The following is a 15000-nucleotide window of genomic DNA, read 5'->3' on the forward strand; positions in this document are numbered from 1 at the left end:
CCCGGACGTTTAATGAAATGTAATAAATTTAAAAAAATAATAAAATAAATAAATAAAATAAAATAAATTAATACATTAATAATTTAATGAAATGTAATAAATTCTAGTAAAATTATTTTGTTTGCTGCCAGACTGACATCAAAGTAGATTTTACGATCTAGCTAAAGCCGTGTTAACCAGCTAGCCCGCCTGATAAGAAATTTAAAAATAAAAACAATATTCTTAAGGTGTTTAATGTGAATTTTGAAAGTAGATTAGCCTTCTATTCTTTCATGAAATGTAGTGTATTGTAGTGATGTCTGTTTTGTTGCTAATCTGACATCGTAGTTTACTCGCGACATTTGTGTTAGCTAGCTCGTAAATCAAGTCATTTTAAAATAAAAACATTCCAAACATGGCTAATTTGTATATCTTTTTTAAAGAAAATTAACTGTCTAATCATTCATGAAATGTAGGAAATTGTAGTGATGTCTGTTTGTTGCTAGTCCGACATCGTGGTTTACTTGCTACATTTGTGTTAGCTAGCTTGTACAAGGAGTCATTTTAAAATAAAAACGTTCTAAACATGGCTAATAAACATTTTTAAAATAGATGAGCTGTCTAATCATTCATGAAATGTAGTAAATTGTAGTGATGTCTGTTTGTTGCTAGTCTGACATCGTAGTTTACTCGCGACATTTGTGTTAGCTCGCTCGTATAAGAAGTCATTTTAAAATAAAAACATTCTAAACATGGCTTGTGTAAATTTTAAAAGTAGATTAACTGTCTAATCATTCATGAAATGTAGTAAATTGTAGTGATGTCTGCTTGTTGCTAGTCCGACATCGCGGTTTACTTGCTACGTTTGTGTTAGCTAGCTTATATAAGGAGTCATTTTAAAATAAAAACATTCTAAACATGGCTAATAAACATTTTTTAAGTAGATGAGCTGTCTAATCATTCATGAAATGTGGGAAATTGTAGCGATGTCTGTTTGTTGCTAGTCCGACATCGTGGTTTACTTGCTATGTTTGCATTAGCTAGTTTTTATAAGGAGTCATTTTAAAATAAAAACATTCTAAACATGGCTTATATAAATTTTAAAAGTACATTAACTGTCTAATCATTCATGAAATGTAGGAAATTGTAGTGATGTCTGTTTGTTGCTAGTCCAACATCGTAGTTTACTTGCGACATTTGTGTTAGCTCGTTCGTAAATTAAGTCATTTTAAAATAAAAACATTCCAAATGTGCCTTGTAGAAATTTTAAAAGTAGATGAGCTGTCTAATCATTCATGAAATGTAGTCAATTGTAGTGATGTCTGCTTGTTGCTAGTCTGACATCGTGGTTTACTCGCGACATTTGTGTTAGCTCGTTTGTAAAAGAAGTCATTTTAAAATAAAAACATTCTAAACATGGCTTGTGGAAATGTCAAAAGTAGATTAACTGTCTAATCATTCATGAAATGTAGTAAATTGTAGTGATGTCTGCTTGTTGCTAGTCTGACATCGTAGTTTACTTGCTACATTTGTGTTAGCTAGCTTATATAAGGAGTCATTTTAAAATAAAAACATTCTAAACATGGCTAATAAATATTTTTAAAGTAGATGAGCTGTCTAATCATTCATGAAATGTAGTAAATTGTAGTGATGTCTGTTTGTTGCTAGTCTGACATCGTGGTTTACTCGCGACATTTGTGTTAGCTCGTTTGTAAAAGAAGTCATTTTAAAATAAAAACATTCTAAACATGGCTTGTAGAAATGTCAAAAGTAGATTAACTGTCTAATCATTCATGAAATGTAGTAAATTGTAGTGATGTCTGCTTGTTGCTAGTCCGACATCGTAGTTTATTAGCGACATTTGTGTTAGCTCGCTCGTATAAGAAGTCATTTTAAAACAAAAACATTCTAAACATGGCTAATAAATATTTTTAAAGTAGATGAGCTGTCTAATCATTCATGAAATGTAGTAAATTGTAGTGATGTCTGTTTGTTGCTAGTCTGACATCGTGGTTTACTCGCGACATTTGTGTTAGCTCGTTTGTAAAAGAAGTCATTTTAAAATAAAAACATTCTAAACATGGCTTGTAGAAATGTCAAAAGTAGATTAACTGTCTAATCATTCATGAAATGTAGTAAATTGTAGTGATGTCTGCTTGTTGCTAGTCTGACATCGTAGTTTACTTGCTACATTTGTGTTAGCTAGCTTATATAAGGAGTCATTTTAAAATAAAAACATTCTAAACATGGCTAATAAATATTTTTAAAGTAGATGAGCTGTCTAATCATTCATGAAATGTAGTAAATTGTAGCGATGTCTGTTGCTAGTCTGACATCGTGGTTTACTAGCGACATTTGTGTTAGCTCGTTCGTAAAATGAGTCATTTTAAAACAAAAACATTCTAAACATGGCTAATAAATATTTTTAAAGTAGATGAGCTGTCTAATCATTCATGAAATGTAGTAAATTGTAGCGATGTCTGTTGCTAGTCTGACATCGTGGTTTACTAGCGACATTTGTGTTAGCTCGTTCGTAAAATGAGTCATTTTAAAATAAAAACATTCTAAACATGGCTTGTAGAAATTTTTAAAGTAGATTAACTGTCTAATCATTCATGAAATGCAGTAAATTGTAGTGATGTCTGCTTGTTGCTAGTCCGACATCGTAGTTTATTAGCGACATTTGTGTTAGCTCGCTCGTATAAGAAGTCATTTTAAAACAAAAACATTCTAAACATGGCTAATAAATATTTTTAAAGTAGATGAGCTGTCTAATCATTCATGAAATGTAGTAAATTGTAGCGATGTCTGTTTGTTGCTAGTCTGACATCGTGGTTTACTAGCGACATTTGTGTTAGCTCGTTCGTAAAATGAGTCATTTTAAAATAAAAACATTCTAAACATGGCTTGTAGAAATTTTTAAAGTAGATTAACTGTCTAATCATTCATGAAATGTAGGAAATTGTAGCGATGTATGTTTGTTGCTAGTCTGACATCGTAGTTTACTAGCGACATTTGTGTTAGCTCGTTCGTAAAAGAAGTCATTTTAAAATAAAAACATTCTAAACCTGGCTTGTGGAAATTTTAAAAGTAGATTAACTGTCTAATCATTCATGAAATGTAGTAAATTGTAGTGATGTCTGCTTGTTGCTAGTCCGACATCGTAGTTTATTAGCGACATTTGTGTTAGCTCGCTCGTATAAGAAGTCATTTTAAAACAAAAACATTCTAAACATGGCTAATAAATATTTTTAAAGTAGATTAACTGTCTAATCATTCATGAAATGTAGGAAATTGTAGTGATGTCTGTTTGTTGCTAGTCCGACATCGTGGTTTACATGCTACGTTTGTGTTAGCTAGCTTATATAAGGAGTCATTTTAAAATAAAAACATTCTAAACATGGCTAATAAACATTTTTTAAGTAGATGAGCTGTCTAATCATTCATGAAATGTAGTCAATTGTAGTGATGTCTGTTTGTTGCTAGTCTGACATCGTAGTTTACTCGCGACATTTGTGTTAGCTCGCTCGTATAAGAAGTCATTTTAAAATAAAAACATTCTAAACATGGCTTGTAGAAATTTTAAAAGTAGATGAGCTGTCTAATCATTCATGAAATGTAGTCAATTGTAGTGATGTCTGCTTGTTGCTAGTCCGACATCGTAGTTTATTAGCGACATTTGTGTTAGCTCGCTCGTATAAGAAGTCATTTTAAAACAAAAACATTCTAAACATGGCTAATAAATATTTTTAAAGTAGATGAGCTGTCTAATCATTCATGAAATGTAGTAAATTGTAGCGATGTCTGTTTGTTGCTAGTCTGACATCGTGGTTTACTAGCGACATTTGTGTTAGCTCGTTCGTAAAATGAGTCATTTTAAAATAAAAACATTCTAAACATGGCTTGTAGAAATTTTTAAAGTAGATTAACTGTCTAATCATTCATGAAATGTAGGAAATTGTAGCGATGTATGTTTGTTGCTAGTCTGACATCGTAGTTTACTAGCGACATTTGTGTTAGCTCGTTCGTAAAAGAAGTCATTTTAAAATAAAAACATTCTAAACCTGGCTTGTGGAAATTTTAAAAGTAGATTAACTGTCTAATCATTCATGAAATGTAGTAAATTGTAGTGATGTCTGCTTGTTGCTAGTCCGACATCGTAGTTTATTAGCGACATTTGTGTTAGCTCGCTCGTATAAGAAGTCATTTTAAAACAAAAACATTCTAAACATGGCTAATAAATATTTTTAAAGTAGATTAACTGTCTAATCATTCATGAAATGTAGGAAATTGTAGTGATGTCTGTTTGTTGCTAGTCCGACATCGTGGTTTACATGCTACGTTTGTGTTAGCTAGCTTATATAAGGAGTCATTTTAAAATAAAAACATTCTAAACATGGCTAATAAACATTTTTTAAGTAGATGAGCTGTCTAATCATTCATGAAATGTAGTCAATTGTAGTGATGTCTGTTTGTTGCTAGTCTGACATCGTAGTTTACTCGCGACATTTGTGTTAGCTCGCTCGTATAAGAAGTCATTTTAAAATAAAAACATTCTAAACATGGCTTGTAGAAATTTTAAAAGTAGATGAGCTGTCTAATCATTCATGAAATGTAGTCAATTGTAGTGATGTCTGCTTGTTGCTAGTCCGACATCGTAGTTTATTAGCGACATTTGTGTTAGCTCGCTCGTATAAGAAGTCATTTTAAAACAAAAACATTCTAAACATGGCTAATAAATATTTTTAAAGTAGATGAGCTGTCTAATCATTCATGAAATGTAGTAAATTGTAGCGATGTCTGTTTGTTGCTAGTCTGACATCGTGGTTTACTAGCGACATTTGTGTTAGCTAGTTCGTAAAATGAGTCATTTTAAAATAAAAACATTCTAAACCTGGCTTGTGGAAATTTTAAAAGTAGATTAACTGTCTAATCATTCATGAAATGTAGTAAATTGTAGTGATGTCTGCTTGTTGCTAGTCCGACATCGTAGTTTATTAGCGACATTTGTGTTAGCTCGCTCGTATAAGAAGTCATTTTAAAACAAAAACATTCTAAACATGGCTAATAAATATTTTTAAAGTAGATTAACTGTCTAATCATTCATGAAATGTAGGAAATTGTAGTGATGTCTGTTTGTTGCTAGTCCGACATCGTGGTTTACTTGCTACGTTTGTGTTAGCTAGCTTATATAAGGAGTCATTTTAAAATAAAAACATTCTAAACATGGCTAATAAACATTTTTTAAGTAGATGAGCTGTCTAATCATTCATGAAATGTAGTAAATTGTAGTGATGTCTGTTTGTTGCTAGTCCGACATCGTGGTTTACTAGCGACATTTGTGTTAGCTCGTTCGTAAAATAAGTCATTTTAAAATAAAAACATTCTAAACATGGCTTGTAGAAATTTTAAAAGTAGATTAACTGTCTAATCATTCATGAAATGTGGGAAATTGTAGCGATGTATGTTTGTTGCTAGTCTGACATCGTGGTTTACTTGCTACATTTGTGTTAGCTAGCTTGTATAAGGAGTCATTTTAAAATAAAAACTTTCTAAACATGGCTAATAAACATTTTTAAAGTAGATGAGCTGTCTAATCATTCATGAAATGTAGTCAATTATAGTGATGTCTGTTTGTTGCTAGTCTGACATCGTAGTTTACTAGCGACATTTGTGTTAGCTCGTTCGTAAAAGAAGTCATTTTAAAATAAAAACATTCTAAACATGGCTTGTGGAAATTTTAAAAGTAGATTAACTGTGTAATCATTCATGAAATGTAGTAAATTGTAGTGATGTCTGCTTGTTGCTAGTCCGACATCGTAGTTTATTAGCGACATTTGTGTTAGCTCGCTCGTATAAGAAGTCATTTTAAAACAAAAACATTCTAAACATGGCTAATAACTATTTTTAAAGTAGATTAACTGTCTAATCATTCATGAAATGTAGGAAATTGTAGCGATGTCTGTTTGTTGCTAGTCCGACATCGTGGTTTACTTGCTACGTTTGTTAGCTAGCTTACATAAGGAGTCATTTTAAAATAAAAACATTCTAAACATGGCTAATAAACATTTTTTAAGTAGATGAGCTGTCTAATCATTCATGAAATGTAGTCAATTGTAGTGATGTCTGTTTGTTGCTAGTCTGACATCGTGGTTTACTAGCGACATTTGTGTTAGCTCGTTCGTAAAATAAGTCATTTTAAAATAAAAACATTCTAAACATGGCTTGTAGAAATTTTAAAAGTAGATTAACTGTCTAATCATTCATGAAATGTGGGAAATTGTAGCGATGTATGTTTGTTGCTAGTCTGACATCGTAGTTTACTTGCTACATTTGTGTCAGCTCGCTTGTATAATGAGTCATTTTAAAATAAAAACTTTCTAAACATGGCTAATAAACATTTTTAAAGTAGATGAGCTGTCTAATCATTTATGAAATTGTAGTGATATCCGTTTGTTGCTAGTCTGACATCGTAGTATACTTGCTACATTTTTGTTAGCGAGCTCGTAAATAGTCGTTTTAAAATAAAAACATTTCAAACATGGCTACTATAATTTTTTTTAAAAAGTAAATTAACCGTCTAACTATTCATAAAATGTAGTAAATTGTAGCGATGGGTTTTTTGCTAATCTGACATCGTAGTTTACGAGCTACATTTGTGTTAGCTAGCTCGTAACTCGAGTCATTTTAAAATAAATAAAAACATTCTAAACATGGCTAGTATACATTTTGAAAGTAGATCAATTGTCTAATCATTCATGAAATGTCATAAATTTTAGTGATGTCTGTTTGTTGCTCGTCTGACATCGTAATTTACTCGCGACATTTGTGGTAGCTAGCTCGTATAAAGAGTCATTTTAAGATAAAAACCTTTCTAACATGGCGAATATACATTTTGAAATCTGTCCAATCATTCATGAAATGTAGTAAATTGTAGTGATGTCTGTTTGTTGCTAGTCCGACATCCTAGTTTACGAGTTAGCATTAACTAGCTTTGTATGACGAGTGATTTTTAAATGAAAAAAACATTCACAACATGGCTAATGTACATCCTGAAAGAAGATTAGCTGTCTAATCATTTAATAAAATGTAGCAAATTATAGTAAAGTCAGTTTGTAGTTAGTCCGGCATCGTAGTTTACTCGCTATAGTCGCGTTAGCTAGCTTGTATGACAAGTGCTTTGAAAAAATTTGTTTATATATATTTAAAACTCTGAAAGTAGATACGTTGTTTGATCATTTATGAAATTTAGCGATGTCAGTTCGCTAGCTATAGTCGCGTTAGCGAGCCTGTACGACGACGAGCGCTTTTAAAATGAAAAATAACAAAATTGTAAAGATGGCAAATTTAAAAATTCTGAAAATAGATCCGCGGTACATTACAAGAGCAAAAAACAGATATTTGTCACAGTAAACATTGTCGAGAATTGAAAAATGTAGTGGTACCTCAGGATATCAGTTGTATTTGTTCTGGGACTCTGCTCATACTCCATCCATCCATTTCCTACCGCTTGTCCCTTTTTGGGGTCGCGGTGGGTCCTGGTGCCTATCTCAGCAGCATTCGGGCGGAAGGTCTTGTACACCCTGGACAAGTCGCTGCACCGTACCTTTGAAACGTCTGCGTTGAAATGAATTTAATCAGTTCTTTGCCCCCCAAATCGTCACAATTTTAACTTGTCTTCTAAAAAGAAAAATATACTTTGAGATGATGAATAGTGTAAAGAAACAACACAATAGAATGCGGCACAAGCGAGTGCAACACATTTACAGAGTAACGTGTCGACAATGTACAGTATTTACCTTCCACCTTTCGGCAGCTTCTCCATATTTTCATGGATAAATGATCCTTTTTATGTTTTTGGCTGGCTCATTCTGCTTCAGTGCGGTGCGGACGCCATACGTGTTCAATGGAGAAGTCGGATCTACAAAATTTTGCAGGCAGCATACCCCTTTCCCCTTCGAGATGTCCTAGAGCAGGGGTGTCAAACTCAAATACAGAGTGGGTTCCGTGTATATGTTCTGTTGTGTTACAGTGCGGATGTTCTGCCGAAATTTGCTTGTCATTCTCGTTTAGTGTTGGTTCATAATACTAATTATTTAAAAATAGCAATGGCGTATCAAATCAAATTTAAATAGAAATTGAATGCCTCTTTTCTATTTGCAGCCTTCTCAGGTAAATATCAAAATAAACTTTTCCCACAGGTTAATAATACATTTGTATCTTGTAGCGTCCAGGAAGAGGTAATGCTGCAAGGGGTTCCGTGTATTTGTTCTGTTGTGTTTATGTTGTGTTACAGTGCGGATGTTCTGCCGAAATTTCCTTGTCATTCTCGTTTAGTGTTGGTTCATAATACTAATTATTTAAAAATAGCAATGGCATATCAAATTTAAATAGAAATTGAATGCCTCTTTTCTATTCGCAGCCTTCTCAGGTAAATATCAAAATAAACTTTTCCCACCGGCTGATAATACATTTTTATATTGTAGCGTCCAGGAAGAGGTAGTGCTGCAAGGGGTTCCGTGTATTTGTTCTGTTGTGTTACAGTGCGGATGTTCTGCCGAAATTTGCTTGTTATTCTCGTTTAGTGTTGGTTCATAATACTAATTATTTAAAAATAGCAATGGCATATCAAATCAAATTTAAATAGAAATTGAATGCCTCTTTTCTATTTGCAACCTTCTCAGGTAAATATCAAAATAAACTTTTCCCACAGGCTAATAATACATTTGTATCTTGTAGCGTCCAGGAAGAGGTAGTGCTGCAAGGGATTCCGTGTATTTGTTCTGTTGTGTTTATGTTGTGTTACAGTGCGGATGTTCTGCCGAAATTTGCTTGTTATTCTCGTTTAGTGTTGGTTCATAATACTAATTATTTAAAAATAGCAATGGCATATCAAATCAAATTTAAATAGAAATTGAATGCCTCTTTTCTATTTGCAGCCTTCTCAGGTAAATATCAAAATAAACTTTTCCCACCGGCTGATAATACATTTTTATATTGTAGCGTCCAGGAAGAGGTAGTGCTGCAAGGGATTCCGTTTATTTGTTCTGTTGTGTTTATGTTGTGTTACAGTGCGGATGTTCTGCCGAAATTTGCTTGTTATTCTCGTTTAGTGTTGGTTCATAATACTAATTATTTAAAAATAGCAATGGCATATCAAATCAAATTTAAATAGAAATTGAATGCCTCTTTTCTATTTGCAGCCTTCTCAGGTAAATATCAAAATAAACTTTTCCCACAGGCTAATAATACATTTGTATCTTGTAGCGTCCAGGAAGAGGTAGTGCTGCAAGGGGTTCCGTGTATTTGTTCTGTTGTGTTTATGTTGTGTTACAGTGCGGATGTTCTGCCGAAATTTGCTTGTCATTCTCGTTTAGTGTTGGTTCACAGTCTTAAAGTTGTATATACGGCCACCTTCAGTGTGACCTGTATGGCTGTTGACCAAGCTTGCATTGCATGAGCGTGTATGTAAAAGCCACATATATCATGTGACTAGGCCGGCACGCTGTTTCTACGTAGGAAAAGCGGACGTGACGAAAGGTTTTAGAGGATGCTTGAGGCAGGGCCTTTAAGGCACGCCCCCAATATTGTTGTCCGGGTGGGAATCGGGAGAAATTTGGGAGAATGGCCGCGACCCCGAACGGGAATAAGCGGCAGAAAATGGATGGATGGATGGGTTGCCCCCTGGTGATTTTCGGGAGGGGGCACTGAAATTAGGGAGTCTCCTTGGAAAGGATTAGCAAGTATGAGTATTAGCGGTGAATACGGTGTTACAGCTACACTGCCGCTGGATAATACCGGCGGGCCAGCTCTAATGTTAATTTGATACTGCCTCAAGGGCTAAATGAAAATACACGGCGGGCCAGAGTTTGACACCCATGTCCTAGATCAGGGGTGCCCATTACGTCGATCGCGAGCTACCAGTCGACCGCGGGGGGTGTGTCAGTCGATCTCCAGCCAGGCTTTTAAAAAAAATAGACCTAAAAATGAGTGATCATCAATCTTCACCAAGACGTCACTTAAATGACATTCACGGTACCGGAGGGTCTTGTGAGATGACGCTGGCTGCTGCAAGATCATTATTATGAAAATATGACCGAGAGGAAGGCGAGAGACACTTTTTATTTCAACAGACTCTCACGCCGTACCTTCCGTCAAAACTCTAAAGGCCGACTGCACATTTCCTATCTTCACAATAAAAGCCCTGCTTCATGCTGCCTGCGCTAACTAAATACAGAGTCTCGGAAAACTGGCGTGCACAAGCGATCCCTCGGAAAGCTGGCGTGCACATCACTTGTGCACGCCAGCTTTCCGAGACTCTTATTTTGTTAGCGCAGGCAGCATGAAGCAGGGCTTTCGCCATCCTATTCACTGCCGTCGTGTCCTTGGGCAAGACACTTTACCCACCTGCTCCCAGTGCCACCCACACTGGTTTGAAAATGGAACTTAGATATTGGGTTTCACTATGTAAAGTGCTTTGAGTCACTAGAGAAAAGCGCTATATAAATATATAATTCACTTCAGTAACCGTCTCCGTTTCCACACGAGGAAATTTGCAAAGGACGCCGCTAGTGCGTGGGCCGTTTCAGACAAGGTCTAATGTCACCGAGATGCAGGAACATGGAAACATTTTTGCCAGAACCGCCACGTCGAGGAGGAACATCGCATTTTCTCCTCATGTCATTTGCCCGCTGGCCGCTTTCAAAAACTGGACGGCGGTATGAGAAGTCACGTCATGTGAGCCGATGCTCCTCTAATGGGAACCAAGCAATGTTGCAAAAGTAACACAATCACATTAACTTGTTTGATGGAAGCCAGTAATGGAAGACAAGACTAATCAAATTCTGCTCATTTGAATGCGATCCAACCTTGTGGGGACCTTGTCTTTTCTTCGTCTAACCTGGGACTTTTTTTTTGCAAATAATCATCCATCCATCCATCCATTTTCTACCGCTTATTCCCTTTTGGGGTTTGGGGTCGCGTGGGGCGCTGGCGCCTACCTCAGCTACAATCGGGCGGAAGGCGGGGTACACCCTGGACAAGTCGCCACCTCATCGCAGGGCCAACACAGATAGACAGACAACATTCACACTCACATTCAAACACTAATCATTAACTCTAGAATTTGATGCCAGCAAGACGTGACAAAGAAGTTGGGAAAGGTGGCAATAAATACTGATAAAGTTGAGGAATGCTCATCAAACGCTTATTTGGAACATCCCACAGGCCTGCAGGCTAATTGGGTATAAAAACAGCTTCCCAGAAAAATGCTCAGTCTTTCACAAGAAAGGATGGGGCGAGGTACACCCCTTTGTCCACAACTGCGTGAGCAAATAGTCAAACAGTTTAAGAACAACGTTTCTCAAAGTGCAATTGCAAGAAATTTAGGGATTTCAACATCTACGCTCCGTAATATCATCAAAAGGTTCAGAGAATATGGAGAAATCAATCCACGTAAGCGAAATGGCCGGAAACCAACATTGAATAACCGTGACCTTCCATCCCTCAGACGGCACTGTATCAAAAACCGACATCAATCTCTAAAGGATATCACCACATGGGCTCGGGAACACTTCAGAAAACCACTGTCACTAAATACAGTTTGTCGCTACTGTTACGACTGGTTGGCATGGTGATGCCAAATTGGTCCCTTCGAGGATGCGTCGGCATGAACACAGCAACGGTAAGTTTAAATGATTTATTACATTTAACAAAAACAGACTATGAACAAAAACACTGGAGATAACAGACAAAAATAAACCAAGGGCGCTAGCATGAAAGCTAGGAATAGAAAATACAAAAAAAAAACTATACTTGGCACGAAGCACACAAAAGAGTAAACAAAAAAAACATTCAGCATGAAAGCTGGAATATCGAGTGGCTTAGCATAAGAGTTAGCGAGAAAATACATACGGGTAGTAGACAGTCGTGAATGTTGCTCGAAGGCAAATTAGAGTCCCAGAAAGAATGACGAAAAGGGACAGGCTTAAATAGGCGAGTAATCAAAAAGTGACAGGTGTGCAGAAAACCGTGATTAGCAGGTGGGATCAATGAGGAACCATGGTGACTGACTAAACAGGAAGTAAGAGTGTAGAACAGTGATACAACAACTGGAAGTATAAAACATATGTGGTGATCCAAGTAGCGGATCGCAACAGCTACATCTGTAAGTGCAAGTTAAAGCTCTACTATGCAAAGCGAAAGCCATTTATCAACAACATCCAGAAACGCCACCGGCTTGTCTGGGTCCGAGATCATCTAAGATGGACTGATGCAAAGTCGAAAAGTTTTCTGCGGTCTGACAACTCCACATTTCAAACTGTTTTTGGAAATATTCCACATCGTGTCATCCGGACCAAAGGGGAAGCGAACCATCTAGACCAGGGTTAGGGAACCTATGGCTCTAGAGCCAGATGACTGCATCTGGCTCTCTGATAAATCTGAGCTGACGTTGCTTAACATGATAAATAATGAATAATTCCACTTGAAATCACAGTGTTAAAAATAATGTTCAAAATATAAAACATTATCATGCATTCTCATCCATCCATCCGGTTTCTACCGCACCTGTTCAAGCGAAGTGAATTATATTTATATAGCGCTTTTCTCAAGTGACTCAAAGCGCTTGACATAGTGAAACCCAATATCTAAGTTACATTTAAACCAGTGTGGGTGGCACTGGGAGCAGGTGGGTAAAGTGTCTTGCCCAAGGACACAACGGCAGCGACTAGGATGGCGGAAGCGGGAATCGAACCTGCAACCCTCAAGTTGCTGACACGGCCACTCTACCAACCGAGCTATGCCGCCCAAGAAGTCGCATTAATGGTAAAAAGTATTTCATTTATTGTTGAATAGCCTCAGAATAACAATGTTATTAAAAAGAATAAGAGACGTATTAAACTCTGAAAATGTTGGTATTTCTTAAAAATGCACGCATATAGTTGTATTCAGTGTTTAAAAAATGTTTTTTTTAAAGAACCCCTGCACAAAGTTACCTAAAAAATGTCATTTTTGCCTCTTTGAGCTGTAATTTGACCCCTTTAAAATGCTTCAAAGTGCAAGTTAAAGCTCTACTATACAAAGCGAAAGCCATTTATCAACAACATCCGGAAACGCCAATCTGTAATTTGACCCCCTTACCATGCTTTAAAACTCACCAAATTTTACACACACATCAGGACTGGCAAAAAATTGCCATCTAATAAAAAACCAAACCCTAAAAATTTAAATTGCGCTCTAGCGCCCCCTAGGAAAAAACCCAGACAAAACTGCTTGTAACTTCTGTTAGAAATGTCGTAGAGACCTGAAATAAAAACCTCTATGTTGGTCTGACTTAGACCAGGGCTTGGTAGTGGCCAAAGGCGGACCCGACCAACGCTGCTTGCAGCTTTAATTTTAAATTATATGGCTCTCACGGAAATACTTTTAAAAATATTTGGCTTGCATGGCTCTCTCAGCCAGAAAGGTTCCGACCCCTGGACATTATCGAAGCGGGACACACACTGTGTGTGTGTGTGTGTGTATAATTATTAGGGTCCACAGGCCCATTGCAAAAGGACTCCACAGGAGCTCGTGTTACAACAGGAGTCCTTTTGCAATGGGCCAAGGACCCTATTGAAACTGCTGTGTTTTATTATTATTCCGCACCTTCGCACCCTAATTTGACCCCCTTAACATGCTTCAAAACTCACCAAATCTGACACACACGTCGGTATAGCAAACCTTCCCAAGTTATTAAGCAACCAAACCCCAAAAATGAAAATTGCGCGAAGTTATGAGCAGACTGCTCATAACTTCCGTTAGGAATGTCGTAGAGACATGAAACAAAAAACTTCTATGTAGAACTGACTTAGACATACAATTCATAATTTTACTTTCTCGGGCAAAAATCAACAAAAAGTTGGCAAAAACCCCTTCAATACAAAATTTTCGCAAAAAATGCTATTTTTACCTCTTTGAGCTGTAATTTGACCCACTTAAAATGCTTCAAAACTTGGCACACACATCAGGACTGGCAAAAAATGTGAACTAATGAAAAAACCAAACCCGAAAATTTAAAAATGTGCTCTAGCGCAATTTTTTAATAAAACAAAATTGCTTGTAACTTCCAGTAGGAATGCCGGAAAGACATGAAACAAAAACTTCTATGTAGGTCTGACTTAGACCTACATTTAGATAATTGACATCCTTCGGCAAAAAACAACAGGAAGTTGAAAATTACCCTTTCAAAATAAAAGTTTTGTAAAAACCCGTCACCTTTTTCAATCGTAAACTCCTCTGAGCGCGTTTGTCGTTTCGGCTTCAAACTCGCACAGGAGAGAGTTTGAACCCTTTTGACTAAAAGTATGGAACAGAGTTTTGATTACTTCTCCGGTTTTGATTTTACGCACCATCAAAAAAACCAGCGCAAATTTTCCTAAAAAATGTCATTTTTGCCTCTTTAAGCTGTAATTTGACCCCTTTAAAATGCTTCAAACTGCAAGTTAAAGCTCTACTATGCAAAGCGAAAGCCATTTATCAACAACATCCAGAAACGCCGATCTGTAATTTGACCCCCTTAACATGCTTCAAAACTCACCAAATTTTACACACACATCAGGACTGGCAAAAATTGCCATCTAATAAAAAACCAAACCCCAAAAGTCAAAATTGCGCTCCAGCGCCCACTTGGAAAAAACCCAGACAAAACTGCTTGTAACTTCTGTTAGGAATGTCGTAGAGACATGAAACAAAGACCTCTATGTAGGTCTGACTTAGACCAGGGCTTGGCAGCGGCCAAAGGCGGACCCGACCAACGCTGCTTGCAGCTTTAATTATTATTATTATTATTATGATGTGACATATCTGCTGCCAGGCACTGTCCTTGCACAGCACTGAGCATCTTTACGAGGCTGTCAGAGTTGGCTTAAAGCGGCAAATTGTCCTTGGTAACACGCTTCACTTCCAAAATGACTTTGCGAGGGGAAACCCGCGCGAATCTGCAATATTTATATTTGATAGGCATGACGGCGAGGCGGCAGG

The 15000-nt window shown here is 36.6% G+C and overlaps 1 long non-coding RNA gene across 1 annotated transcript in view; it reads left to right on the top strand.

The window, feature by feature from the left end:
* The window catches only part of LOC133540928 (uncharacterized), a 143453-nt gene that overhangs the window by 457 nt on the left and 127996 nt on the right, over nt 1-15000 (top strand). The gene's annotated exons all lie outside the window — the stretch shown is intronic.

The sequence above is a fragment of the Nerophis ophidion genome, linkage group LG22 (assembly GCF_033978795.1).
Source record: "Nerophis ophidion isolate RoL-2023_Sa linkage group LG22, RoL_Noph_v1.0, whole genome shotgun sequence".
Classification (NCBI taxonomy): Eukaryota; Metazoa; Chordata; class Actinopteri; order Syngnathiformes; family Syngnathidae; genus Nerophis; species Nerophis ophidion.